The 14794-nt window shown below is 41.2% G+C and overlaps 1 pseudogene; it reads left to right on the forward strand.

Annotated features, from left to right (window-relative positions):
- The window catches only part of LOC147436760 (uncharacterized), a 46659-nt pseudogene extending 39324 nt beyond the window's left edge, over positions 1 to 7335 (forward strand).
- Positions 7336 to 14794: the final 7459 nt, after the last annotated feature.

The following is a 14794-nucleotide window of genomic DNA, read 5'->3' on the forward strand; positions in this document are numbered from 1 at the left end:
CCGTGCTTAAGATTTCAAAAAGATCATTCTTTGCAATATTTGGGCAAGTTCTCATTGATTTTCAGAATCAAGCCTCTTTAAATAGACTTTTTATATTTTTTTCTTAATTACAAAAAATGAACCTTACAATCACCCCAACTTAAGAATTTAAGATGTCCTCATCTCAACCGAAGTTAGGAAAGTCTCTGAGAAGAGAGGTTTCATCTTCTCAAATGGCGTCTTTTGTGGGATAGTTTTTCCATTTTGATAGATGTTCTCTTATTACTCTATTCCTAAGGGCTGTTTCTATGGTTTAAAGGATACAATCTGGTTGGAGTTCAAGCACGCCTTGCTGTTGCATTACAATCTGTCCATCATCCAAGGCATAATTGGGATTTGGAATGTAAGGCTTTTGAAGGCTGATGTGGAATACATCATGGACTTTAATGTGTTCAGGAAGCTTCAATTTGTAATCTTGGTCACTGAATATATTGATTACCTCGTAAGGACCACAATACTTGGGAATGAGCTTTTTGAATTTCCCTAAGGATGGGTTGCTTCTTTTTGGACAGGCTTGAAGAAATACTTTGTCACCCTGCTTGAAGATTCGATTGGATCGCTTTTGGTCCGCTTAATGCTTTTGACGATCTTTAGAAGCCTAAATATCTTGCCCTATGGCCTTGTTTTGGGCTTCCCTTTCCTCTAGCATTATCTTTGAGACATCTTACCTTATAGTAGGATCATAGAAATCCAAGGGTGATATACATTCATGCCCATAAAGAGCATTGAAAGGCAATATCCCAATGCTTCTATGGAAGGAATATTTATAAGCAAACTCCACCAAGGGAAGAAATTAAATCCACTTGTGTGGTTCTCTATTGCAATAAGCTCGGAGGATATCTTTGATCTCTTGCCCGCTCTCTTTGTCCATCTGTCTGAGGATGATATGCTGAACTGAAATATGGTTGTGCTTTTAAAGCTTCGAATAGAGACTTCCAAAACTTGGAAGTAAACTTTGCATCCCTATCACTAATAATTATTTTTTGGGAGCCCATGAAGTCTAAAGATCTCTTTAACAAAGGGACAGCTTATATCTGATGATGTGTAAGTGGTTTAATGGTATTAGGTGAGATACTTTGGTGAGCATATCCACAACTACCATCAAGGATTCATAACCTCCCTGAATCTTGGGGAGACCAGTGAGATGAAATCCATGCTAATGAACTCTCACTTCATTTGAGGTATGTTTAAGGGTTGTAGCGCTCCTAGCATCATTATTCGTTCATCCTTGTTTCTTTGACAAGAAATACATTGTCTTATGTAACGAAGTACATCACCTTTCATTCCCATCCAGAATTAACCCTTTCTTAAGGAATTAAGAGTTTTTGCATATCCAGGGTGTCCTGCTACTAGGGTGTCATGACCTTCACGAAGAATTAATTGCTTTAGGGAGGTATCCTTAGGAATGTAAAGCCGATGCTTGTAGTAAAGAAGGCCATCCTCTATAGAATGGTCCTTAACTAGTGCTCTTTCCTTTACCGTTGCATCCTTTTGGCTGAGGATATGTAAAATCTGAAGATAAGCTTTATCTTTTATGAACATTCCCTCACCTTATCAGATATTGGATTGTCGGCCATGGAGATGGCCCCAAGGAAGGCTTTTCTGTTGAGGGTACCAACAACCACATTTTCCTTACCTGGTATGCCTCATGTTGAGTGTCGGTTGGGAGAAGATCCATTCTAGACTTTGGTGATCGGTGATTAGCTGAAACTGATGTCTTAAAAGATAATGTTTCCATAGCTTGAGAGCATGAATAGAGAACATGAATAACAGCCAAAAGTTCCATGTCGTGAGTTGGATTCAGCTCATGAATTCTTAAATTTTGGGAAGTAAAGTCTACTTGTCGGCCTTCTTGAGTTAAGACTCCTCCCACAACGAGTACATTTGCATCCGTTACTACTTCAAAATATTGAGTGAAATTAGGTAGCTTGAGTATGGGGGCAAAGGTGAGGTATTGTTTAAATTTTTGGAAACAATCTTCTTGCTCTCTCTCCCATGTAAGCTTGAGTAATTGAATCAAGAGTGTAGCAATGAGTGTATAATCCTTGATGAATATTATGCACCATCTTGTAATACCTAGGAAGCCTCGAATTTCATTGATAGTTTTGGGTTGCGGCCATTCTTTTATGTCCTTAACCTTTGCAGGATCTACTGAGATCCCTTTAGAAGAGATGAAAAATCCAAGATAACTGACTTTGGGGGTACATAAAACACATTTTCTCATCTTGGTACATAACTAATGTTGTCAAAGGAGACTCAATACTTTGCATACATGTTCCTCATGCTCCTTTGCATCTTTAGAATAAACTAGTATAGCATCAAAGAATACTAATACAAAATCATCCAAGTATTCCCAAAATATATCTTGGATGAGCCGATTAAAAGTTTTTGGAGCATTGGTAAGACCAAAGGACATGACTATGAACTCATAGTGCCCGTATCAAGTGTTGAATGCAGTGTTGTAAATGTCTACTTCTTTGATCCAGATTTTTGTAAACATTTCAGTCACGTGTAATCTATTGAGTAGTTCGTCAACGTGAGGGATAGGAAATTTTTTCTTCACAGATACCTAATTGAGACCTTGATAATCTATGTAGAGGCATAAGGATCCATCCTTCTTTGTCTAGAACAAAACAGGTGCTCCTCATGCAGAAATACTTGGTCAAGTGAACGCCTGCTCAATAAGTTGACGAAGCTGTTCTTTGAGTATTATGGCTTCAGGTAGGATTTTCTAGGGCCTATTTGAAATAGATTCACTTCCCAAAAAGGTTTCTTTTTCATGATCTATATCCCTTGGGGGAGGTAAATTTGAGAGATCCTCTGGAAATCCATTTCAAAACTCCTTAAGGCACTCTGGAATTTGGTTGGGCTTTGAATCTTCAACCTTGTTTAGTTTGACCATATAGATTTTTTGCCCTTTACATAAACCCTTTATAAGTCTGCTAGCCTTCACTAAATAAGCTCTCAATTTCTCATTACGTCCTTGTACTAATAATTCCTCCTCTAATTCATTTTTAAAGGATAAACTACCCTCTACACAATGGATACGAGCTTGATTTTTGGATAAGCAGTCCTTTTTCAAGATATCATCATAAATTCCTATAGGTAGGGTGCAAAAATATGATGAGATGGGAATCTCTCTTAATTCAAATCCTACTTTCCCAGCTGAATATTGAGAAAGGACTTCTTTTCCATTTGCTAGCTCTACTACCAATTTTTTGATGGGATCTTGATTCAACTGGAGTTTTCTTAAACATGGGTACTACCACAATCTATGTATAACTCAAACTTTTCACCTTGTCAGTTTACAAAATAGTTTGAATGACCACATATTTTTTACGAGCTCTAGGATTGTCAATTGCAGGAAACAGTGCTTCTCTTTCATCTTCCTCATTCATTAGGGTAGGCTCTCCTACTGCTGCATACGCTTGGGCTCCTCTTCCTCTTCCCATGCCACGTTTTCCATTTCTACCTCCTCTTTGTATATTTTCTTGATTTACTTGAGGTTGGCGATTTGGCATGGCCATAGTTCTAGGGTTTACTTCTTATGGACACCTATGTTTATAATGCCCCATCTGGTTGCATCCATAACATCTAACATCAGGGAAAGGTTGGTCCAAGGTTGTTGCAGGTGCTACTGTATGTCATTGATTTTCTTGGTTGAAATTTCCCCTAGCTCTTCCCCTATAACTATTAAGATTATTATAGTTACTTATGTTGCAAGAGGCTTGGCCTTGAGAAGGGCATCTTGAATTGAAGTAGGCCTCATGGCTTCAAGGCGTGTACTCAAGGGTTTGCTGAGGCCTTGACAAAACAAGCAATCTATTGTTCCATATTCATTTGAGGAGCATAGCGTCTTAAGGACACAAATTTTGTGTAATACTCCTCGAGTGAGAGTCCTAATTGGTGTAAGCCAAAGAACTCATTCATCTCAATGGCCTAGTGTGCAGGAGAAAGGTGGTTTTCTTTGAGTTCCTGCTTAATCTTTTCCCAAGATGGGTTATTGGTGGGATTGTCTCTGGAGTGTTCCTTCCACTAAAGTTTGACATCTCCGCTATAGGCAAAAAATACCTAATATTGCTTGATTCTCTTGAGCAGTTCTCGTAGCTAGGATATAGTCTTCCATAGCATCTAGCCATGCTTTGGCATCACACTCTAAATTGTGTCCTTCTCCCTTGAAGGTAGGTATTTGGACTTGCTTTAATAATATTTTTTTCTCTTGCGTAACTATGTAAAGACTATTTACGTGAGTGTTACCCTATGATTAAGTAATGGAGTTCAATGTTATTAAATTCATCTATACTTTGTCTATACTTTCAACTTATTACTTACTCAAACAAGACACTTTTACACGTAATTTGAATTTTGATGGTCAAATAGTAACAATCAATGCGACGACAGCAGGTAAGAGCGAGTGATGGGAGTGTGGCTTAAAAATGTATTTATTTGTTTGTTGTATTGAGTAAAGTGACATAAATTGAATCTTTAGGGTCAAGATTTTTTACTTTCTTCAATAAAGAATAAAGACTAGTGGAACAAGTGCAGAAGACACAATGCTGCTTAAATTCATTATAGCATTCAAAGCTCCTCACTGAGGTGGTTAGCGTAAGTACTTTCAGTGAGACTATTTTTGGGTTTGATTCTGAAGGTGTGGACTGATTTTGTTGCTCTATGTGCACCAATGGTAGGCAACCAACAAATCTTCCCTAACAAATTTGGGAAGATTCGTGTGTGTAATAAAACAACGAAGCTACTAGTAAGGGATGCTAGCTGTAATTTTTCTTTTGAAGAAAAGAGAATCTCACTTGATGCGAGCAAAGGTAGAGACGTCTAGGGAGGTGGAGAGAAGATGAGGAAGAGACGTAAGGTTTCAGGCAACGATTAAGGGCCGTGCATAGAGGAGATAATTGCTGCAAAAGGTATGAGCGTTTTGGGGAGATGGGAGGGATTTCTTTTTTTAACATTATACGTGGGCATTTCCAAAGCACCGAAACGCGTTGGGTGAGGTGGTTACTATAGCATGACTAGAGTTCTGAATTTGTCTCTCCAAGTTCAAATCCTGCTCAAGAGTTTTGGGCTAGTGCCCACACTAGGGTTGGCTGAGGATTGGAGCGGAATCTACAAATATTTTGCCTAATCAAATCAAGATGAGCATAACTAGGATGTTTTCACGATGACATTGCAAAAGGACTTCATTACGGAGAATCTACAAAGATACTTGCTTTGATTAAGTAGCAGCATCAAGTCGCAAAGGCACCTGGAGAGCGATGAGATGGGAATCACAAAAGATCAAGCAACGGACATACGCAGTGGCTATGCAAAAGAACAAGATGTGCATCACAAAAGAGCAGGCATTGGATGCAAATAGGATGAACGCGCATAAGGGCCAGGGTGGAAGAACAAGCCTGGGCGGTAGTGGTTGAGAGCTAGGGGAATTTACTTGTTTTTTTTAAAAGAGTGAGGTGCTCTGTGCGGGCATGAACGTCTTGCATGCAAGATTGTTAGTGCAAACAACCTGAGATTTGGGGGCGCTTGCGAGAGTTCAAATCATGTTCTTGCCTTCTGCTTTTAGAAAGTGTTCATAAGCCAAGGATGTAGAGGAATCTAAAGATTCTCAATATCAAATATTAAAAACTATATATCGGAATGTTACAAGATTCCCCTTCTGTTCAAAAAGGAAAGGGAACTAGTGTCGGATAGCGCACATAGTAACCAGGGACACATCATACAAATAAACAAGGTTGTTGCCTAGCTTTGCATCGAGTGCCAGAGTAGGACTAGAGGCACCAAGCACACACAGGAGGGAGCATGAGGTTTTGGTGGTGAAGTACGAGGCAACAAAATGTTTTTTTTTCAATATGTAAATGGATGCTTTTGATGAGCAACTACTCGTGCTCGGATGGCTCAAGGCAAAATGCCGCTTGTAAAATCTGACGTCGTGGGGTTGACCTCAAATATTGGATACTGCTTTTTTCCTGGTCTGTGTGCTTCAAAATAGAATCATTGGAGATTCCAACTAATAGAAAGGAAGATGAGCCATATGTTTGCACAATTCTACAAAAGGAGTTCCCGATGGATAAGTTGGTAGAAACGACGATAAAGGAAGTTCTGGGTGGTTTTAAGCAACTGTGAAGGAAAGACCTTTTGTCTTTGCACCTTGAAGGCATGTGACCTTATGCAAGACCCTCACATGGGTGACAAAATTTGTGATGCAATCAGCTACTTGAAAAATGTGCTACACTGGCAATGCTTTTCACATAAACTACTTGACAAGATTTATGTTCAAAATATTGTCTCTTGGAACTTGTAAATTGTAAAATATGGCCATCATGATTGTGGGAAGGAAGCACTAGGTTGCTTTAACCAAATGCATAGAGAATGTCTTTTGACAAATTCAATTGCGATGCATGTATGTAAAATATGTACCAAATGCGGAGAGAATGTCTTTTGACAAATGCAATTGCGATGCACTATGTAAAATATGTACCAAATGCGGAGAGAATGTCTTTTGACAGATGCAATTGGGATGCACGTATGCTTGCACCTTGAAGGCACATATGCAAGACCCTCACATGCGTGGCAGATTTCATGATGAGATCAAGGGATGTTAAAGAAACATGCTATGTTTGGCAATTCTTTGGTCGTTATGTATGTCAAATGTGGTGTGCTTAGCATACATAGTTCTTCATGAGCTTTCTGTTAAAAATTTCATCTCTTGGAATGCGTCGATTGCAGGATACTCCCAACATGGATGTGGAAAGGAAGCTTTGGACTGCTCAGCTGAATGCAACGTGAAGGTCTTTGGCAGGTGCAGCGGATGGCTTTAAGGATTTAGCTCGGATCTAGTACTCTCACAAACACAAGGTTGCTTTACTTCACTTAAAAAGAGAAACTGAACTGGAACAATGAAAGGGGGGGGGGGGGGGGGAGAGAGAGAGAGAGAGAGAGAGAGAGAGAGAGAGAGAGAGAGGGGGGGGGGGGGGGGAGAAAAGAGAGACGACACTGCATGTCGGGTCCCAACAACCCTCAAGGGTCCCCTTGCTTTGTTGTCACACCAAGTATTTGCTTTTTATTACTTGCACAAATGCTGATACAATGGCTAAATGATGAATGTTGATGTTGAGTACTTCATGCTGATGGGAATTGGGTACTAACAATACTTGATACAGAAGATGCTTGGTACTTCAACGACAATGAAGGGTACTTGTGCTGCAGGTAGTTGATATTGTGAGGCTACAGCTAAATGCTGAAAATGCTAACGACGGTGAAAGACAAAATGCTGAGGTTAATGGCTGAAAAATGCTAGCTAATTCCAACGATAAGGGCTGAGACAATGGTGCTGAAGTTGGAAAATGCTAATGGGCTAATCATTGGGGCTGAAGGCTGAAAATAGTGGTTTGATGATGATGGAAATGTTGGTTGGTTCATGCTAAAAATGCTGGTTTGTTGATGCTAAAAAATTTTGGTTACTAGGGTTACTTGTGTTGTACTTGTATTCTGCTTCTTTTTTCTTCAAGTGTGACCCTCAAGGTCCCTATTAAGGCGGTTACGCCGCTAGCAGAAGCTAAATAGCGAGAACTCAAGCAACAACAAAATTTGTCAGACGAGGACGGAGCTTGACCCGCAGGCGCATGGAAACAACTAGGTGGGTGTCAAATCACCTACTCGACCTTCTAATGACAATCACTACTAAGGAAATCAAATCTAAGTTCTAAAATACGCAAGTGACTGAAATCCGTACTGCGAACGAATGCTATACGAAACAGGATCTAGAATCATTGAATTGATCTCAAACTCAGGGGGAAGTCTATACACTAGGTAAGAACAACACCCTAAAGACTTGAACTGCAAAATCAACCTATAACCACTCCGTGCGGTAAACGCGTATGAAGACAGGCCGAAAAATACAGGTGATCGAAACTTGACCCCGATGGTACTAATGTGTAGCTCTACTCATTGTGGTTCTATAGATATGCTGCACGCTCCATTCCGACACACGAGCTGGAAGAAAACTCACACCGAAGCTCTAGGAACTTACCACACATAGAAGCCGATAGCGCGCACTCTTGGTATCTGTGCGTAGCTCTCGCCATTGCTAACACAATGGCGGTTTCGCTTCTCCAATGGCGGCTCCGTAGCTCGCGTAGCAAGTAGATAAGACTCTCACTCTCTCTCTCTCTCTCTCTCAGACACAGTCACGGCGCTCAAAAAACTCACTTTGATTAATTATCTGCCTTAGGTTACAAAAACTTTGGCTTATATACCTCAGCCTTGGAGGTGAGAACATCTCTAACTAATTACATCAACAAGTGAAATTACTTCGGGATTACAAGCTGGAAACTCAATTGAGTCCCATTACTTAATGAATGGCTCAAATCAAAATTAATGTCGGAAAGACATTTATTACAATCAATGGTTACAAAATGATGAGTGTGAGCAAAAATGTGGGTGTGATCCTCTGCTGGCTCAACACTCCCCCCCTCCGAGTTCATGTCATCCCTGACATGAATTTTATGCTTGGTCAATAAAGTCCTGTCGTCTTGAGCATCTGCAAATGTGATTCGTATCGTAGGTTGCTGATGGTCAAGGTTGGGCCGAATATTTTGCTTTCGTGGGTGAAAAAGCCGGTGTAGAAAGCTTCTTCGAATGTTTGCATGTGGAAGCTAGGCAAAAACATAATCCTTTTGTATAGGAGGTGTAACACTTTTGGAGAAGGCTGCAATGAAAGATCGTACATCATATCAGTCATTGTGTTGGCCGTCGATAGTAGACTCGAGGTCGTGGCTTTATCTGGCGCGAACACTTCAATGCAAGCTAAGAGAGTCCTGCAGATTTTCTTGAGCATCTGACATGAAAGGTCAAGAGAGCCAGTAAAGAGCTTGATGGTGCCCATTAGGGTTTTCACCATGTAGGCTTTACCTATTCTCTCTCCTACCTTTGGTCCTGGCATCCTGGGATAATTAAGCCAATTTGGCTTCTTTTCTGCAATCCTGCCATGCTCTTTCCAGTTTCTGACTCTTGGCACCGAGCAGAAGGTTGCATCCTCCCGAATCTCCTTTGGTGCCTCCACCAAGTAGATGAGGTAGGCTGGGTATTTGTTCAGCCAACCTTTCCTCCATCTAGGTTGTGAATCTACTATCTTCTTTGATTGTTCATCCTTTGTGATGTCGCCTTCGTAAAGAGCGACATGCTGCTCCTCCTCTATTCTCTTTTTCGTCTTTAGCACTTCAAATTTCATCAAAGGGAAAGGCAGGCTGGGTTGCATCCACTGTTCATGGAGCACTTTTGTGTCTAGTCCCTGAAGTCTAATGGAGATTAGGAGTCTCCTCTCCCATTCCATTTCCGCCTTGGCACTCTCCTCTGCTGACTTTTCTATTTGGTCATGGAGCCTTTGTTCTTCTTCTTCAGAGATTCTTGAAGTCGAGGCCACCTCTTGAGCTGGGGTTGGATCTTCAATTGTGGTTGCCTCTCCAGTTTCTGGTAGCTCTATGGCTGCTCCACCTGATTCTTCTTGTGGTGTCTCTGTCTCTCTTCTTTGTTGCTCTTGTAGATCTTGGAGCTGTTTGCGGAGGGCCTCATTCTCTGTCCGTAGTGTTTGATTTTCTAATGTGAGCCTCTCCTCTGCGGCCAATGATCCCTCCGCAATGTGCAACCTTTGCACGTGCTCTAATCTCAGCCTCTTTGTAAGCTTTGGACCTGGTCTTCCAAAGCTGGTATGATAGCTCCCTCTTGTTCGGTTCCTGCTCTGCTAGCTCTAGGGGTAGTCCTGAGTCTAGTGATTGTTCTTTCTTGGAGCTCGACTCTCTCCCTTAGCTCAATGAGCTCATCTTTGGCCGCCTCCAACTCATCCTCTATCCGCTCCCTTGCTTCCTGTGCACTTGTTACTTCTCTTGAAGCCTCGGCTAGCTGGAGTATCAAGCCGTCTCTCTCGTTTTCCGTGTCATAGAGTGATGCTTTATGACTTTCAGATTCAGTCATAGCATTCTCTAATTTTCTCTACAACTCCGCTTCCCTTTGTTTGGCTGTCTCAATCTCTACTTCCTTTGCCTTGGACCTTTCTTTTATCTTGCTGAGCAGTTCATGCACCATGTGCATGTCTTTTTCATCATCATCTGTCAACTCTAAAGCTCTTTCCGCCACCACCTCCACTGGCTTTGGCTCTTCTAGTACTTTCGGTTCATCCAGTTTCTCTTCACTTTCTTTTTTACTCTTTGTTTTTTCCTCCGTTCATCTTGTTTTTGTAGGGCGATCCCATAAACTGCCTCAAGGGCCTCTTCTTCAGTGTATCCTATCTCTACCAATCCTCATAATCATTTCTCTTTTGCTGAACTGGATCTATCTTCTTTTCTTTGGTCTCGGCCTCTGGCTTTTCCAAATCATCTGTGTCCACCTCTACTGTGGTCTCCTCCACAATTTTTTCCGTCTTCTTAGGGCTTGGTACATCAGTCATAGAGGGATATCTGTCCTCAGCTTCCTTGGCTTTCCCTTTGTCGGCTTGCCCATCTTTCTCTTGAGGCTTAGTAGACTCGTCTACTTTCCTTTTCCCCTTGTCGTCTTTTTTCAGCTCAGCTTTTAATTGTTGTACCTCCTCTTCAGTGTATGGCTCGACAGGTTGTTGCTCCAGAATAGCCTCTGACTCCTCATAAGCTTTAATATATTGATCGTATTGATCAATATGTGGCCTGGCTGAGCTAGTTCCGACTTTAGTGGGGTCTGGCACCCACTTTTCTTCAAAGTCACCCTTTAGAGCTCTTTCCGCTCTAAACTGCTCCATTAGTCTTTCCATCCTTGCCGCTTTCTGACTTTTGGTTTGCTTGGGAGAAACCTTCTTCTTTACTTTCTTCTTAAGCGGCTCGTCCACATCCTCTGCAGGTTCTGAAACTACTTCTAGTTTCCGGCGTGCTCTTCTGGATGCCCTCTTGGATACTTCGGGCTGTTCTTCCTCCTCGTCGGCTTCTCTAAGCCACTCATTCTGGGAGGGAACCTTTGGCCACTGATCTCTAGCTCCAATAGCTTCATAAGCTATTCTTGTCAGAATTTCCGCTCCTCCTATGTACTTTGGCTTCTCGTTGTGCATGGCAATTACTTGCTCATGGATGTGTTGAGCGTAATTCACCTCTTCTGGCATATTGCTCTTTAATGCCCATGTGATGGTGGTCGCAATGGCATGGGGTGGTGTCGTATACTTTTGCGGTCTTTTACTGCAAACATGAAGAAATTGGTTGTACAGTCGGCAAAGGGTTGCCGCTCTTGGGTCCGCCATATCTCCATAGGTTGCATTTTGCTTCTTGGGCCCATAGACCTCTATGGCCTCCCTTCTTTCCCTGACCAAGCTCCCTTTGTTGTGCAGCTTCAATGCGTCTGCAATGAGCTGTGGAGTGATCTGTACTTCTACTTTCTCTCCATCCATGGCTGTCAATGTGGCTTTTCCATCCTTCTGAATGGATGTTGCCAACTCGTACACTCTTCTTGTATCCACACCTGATGGTCTCGAGGTGAAGAAACTATGCAAGTCTGCCCTTTCCAGGTACCTGTTGATGTCTTTTGACCTGCTATAATCTACCAATTCCTGTGGGATCATCGGTACATCCACCGCTTGCCCTTGAGGATCTCTGAAAGTCTCCTAGTAGATCTTTATTCCCTCTTTCTCCAATACTGCTTCCTCCACCCAAGTTTTGGTTGGCTGGAGGGTTTCTGCTGGAATGTCAAAGGGTTCCGCTTCTGCGAGAGCATCTTTGATTGTCGGTCTTTTTCTCTTCGTTGCCGATGACTTGGCGGAATCCATGGATCCTGTAACTCCAATTTCAGAAGTTAGCGTCTTTTTAGTACTGAAAGCCGAAGTGAAGCTTTTAACTATTCAAATGACTTGAAAATTGAAACATGAGCTATTCAGGGCCTAAGGATGCAAGGTAGGTGAAAAAAATATGCAAAATGGGCTCAAAATCATGCTGGAGACATCATACGCGTATGATGTCTTTTGTGTCAAAATGACTTCATATTGGTTGTGCTTGTAGCTGATAGTGTATACATGATTATCATATGCTTGGATTTGAGTTTGGATCCCATTTGGTCAAGTTTTGGCCAGTTTAGTCCAGTTCCGGCTCTTGGAAAAATTTTGAAAGGGAATTGGATTTTATGATCCAAATTGGATAAAACTTGGTGGTTCACTTTCAAATGGCATGTAGATCACTTCTGTTTGGTGGTTAAAGCCCTGAGGTGCCAAAATCACATAGTGAGACATCATACGTGTATGATGTCTTTTAGTGTATTTTTGGACCAAATTTCTCTATAAGCTTGGATTTGGCTTTAGATAGGCTTATTCAGTGGATTTATGAAGTTTGGATAGATTTTGGGTTAAAAATGGCTCTGGAGACATCATACGCGTATGATGTCTTTTTCATCAATTTTGCATGGGATTGGTTCTGTGGACTCCCCATGTACTAGTGAAGGACTGTTTCTACTTAAATCTTGGTTTGGACTTGAGTATGTTGGATTTGGGCCAAAAATAGGCTTTAGGTGAAGGATTTTCCCTCAATTGGGCTAATGGGGTGATCCTCTTGACCAAATGGTTCCAAATTTCATATGTAGCATGTATTAGATATATATAATGGATGTATGATGACAAATGAGCAGTTTTGGCTCTGTAAGTGCAAATAGACATCATACGCGTATGATGTCTTTTGTGTCAAAATGGTGCTTTTTGGTTCCAGATAGCTTGTAGATGTGTTAATCAACAATCCTACAAAGTTTCAATGAGTTTGAAGTTATTTTGACAAAATTAGGACCAAAAATCAATTTTATGGCCTACTTTGCGTCTTTTTGGTTTTCCTTGGGTTTTCTAACTCCAATTCTCATGATACTTGGTTCATAGGATGTGATTAACATGTGGAATGAGGCTATGCACTCAAATGTTGAAATGGATGTGAAATTCATGCTGTGAGACATCATACACGTATGATGTCTTTTCTTGAAATGTTGGTCTTTTTGTGCAAAGAATGCTTTGTGCTAGTGCCCTAAGCCCTGCTAACTAGTTTTCAACTTAAAAAGTCATCAGTTTAGCTAAAAAGCCCCCTTATAGGCATTTCAGTCTCCGAAGTCGTCTTTTTGCCTTGGAGTTGAATTTCTTCAACTTTTCTTCTCGAGAGTTGCATTTCCAGCTCATTGGATATGTTGTGAAGCCATCTATTTGGTTGAACTTGACTTTGGCTCCCCGTTCTCCATCTTTCTCCTTTTCGTTGCTCGAAAGCGTCTTTCTCACCATCGGTAAGTGAATCAGCTTTCTTTTGGGTTTTGCTTGCAAACATAAGTCATCCATGTATATTTGAAGCTGCTTGTGAAGTTTCATTTCATTCGGTCGTCAATTTCAGCCGTTATTCCAAAATGACGCTTTGTGTGTCCGCAGCCGAATCGGTTGTTCCGACCTACTTTTGGTGGTACTCCATGGTTGCATTTCCCTCGATGTTGTTAAGCTTCTTGAGAAGTTTTGTGTCGTTTCGACAACTTTTTCCTGTTTGCCTCTTGCAGGCTCTGTTGACCTAGGGTTTTTCCAGTCGTTCTTTCTCGAGCTTTGAGTGTTAGAAACCCATCTTCTATACTAGGGTAACCCACCTATAAGTTCTTGCAAGGTTTGGTTAGGTGGTTGTGCCACTACCTAGCATTCTACCGCATTCCCCGTCTGCTCTTGTTTCTTGGTTTTGGTCAGTTTTCGCGACAAAAGCTAATGATAAGCATCAAAAGCTTATGGCAACGAGTCTACCTCTTATGTCTGGTGTCCTCTGAGCTCTCGTGGAAGTCGTAGAAGGTCGTAGAAGATCTGTGCTCTTGTGGCTCTCTGCTCTTCTCCAAGAAGGTAATAGTGTGAATGAGCTTGAAAGTGATGTGAAAAATACTTAACTTCGGACTTCCCGGTTCACTTGCCACCAAATTTGTCATGTGCTCCTATCTCGTTGTGAGATGCGCATTAGGATCTGAAATTTCCCAAATCGGACTCCGTTTGACCTGTTTTCTTAGAATTCCGTCCACTTGCCAAAATTCTGCCGTTTCGGACTTTCCGCAACTTTTTCAGAATTGTACCCAATTTTTACCATGGGTTGCCCTTGTCATTAGGACCATCACCGTCTATTCTTTTCTTTTTTCCGATCTCATTTCACCTGCCTTTTTTTTATTTTTCTTTTACTTTTATTAAGAAAATCATAAAAAATAAAGAAAAATAGCAAATTGAAGCCAAAAAATTCCAAACATACACAATAAATAGCTGGTAACCCTGTGTATATGAATATACACTTATTTGTGATTTTTGGACTTGGATTACCACTTTTTATCTCCAAAAACACTCTTATTTAGTGATATTTACACGTCTAGAGACCCAAATTCATCATTTGATCTCTTCTTGTTGCAAAACAAGGTATATAAGGGCATAAATATTATCAATATCCGCAATCAAACATAAAAAATTCAAAATCATGTAAGGCACTGCCCTTGTAATATAATTTTTGTTTTTCTTTGTTTTTGTCGCTTGTAGCTGCTTTGTAGCTCCTGTATACCTGTATACCTCCCCCCCTCCTAGTCTGAGTCCTCCCGGACGACTATGAAGTGTCTGTGGGCGAAGCATTGTAGTTGTTTTGGTCATAAGTTCCCAATGCAATTGTAAAGCGATGATACAACAGTCTTTCCAATAAAGTTGCTCTTTGTTTGATTGAAGGATTGGTGGTCGGGTTTTGGGTTGGTTTTGGCACTTCGGTAGTAGAATCAGTGG

This window comes from Adiantum capillus-veneris, chromosome 17, assembly GCF_014529385.1.
Source record: "Adiantum capillus-veneris isolate H3 chromosome 17, ASM1452938v2, whole genome shotgun sequence".
Taxonomy (NCBI): domain Eukaryota; kingdom Viridiplantae; phylum Streptophyta; class Polypodiopsida; order Polypodiales; family Pteridaceae; genus Adiantum; species Adiantum capillus-veneris.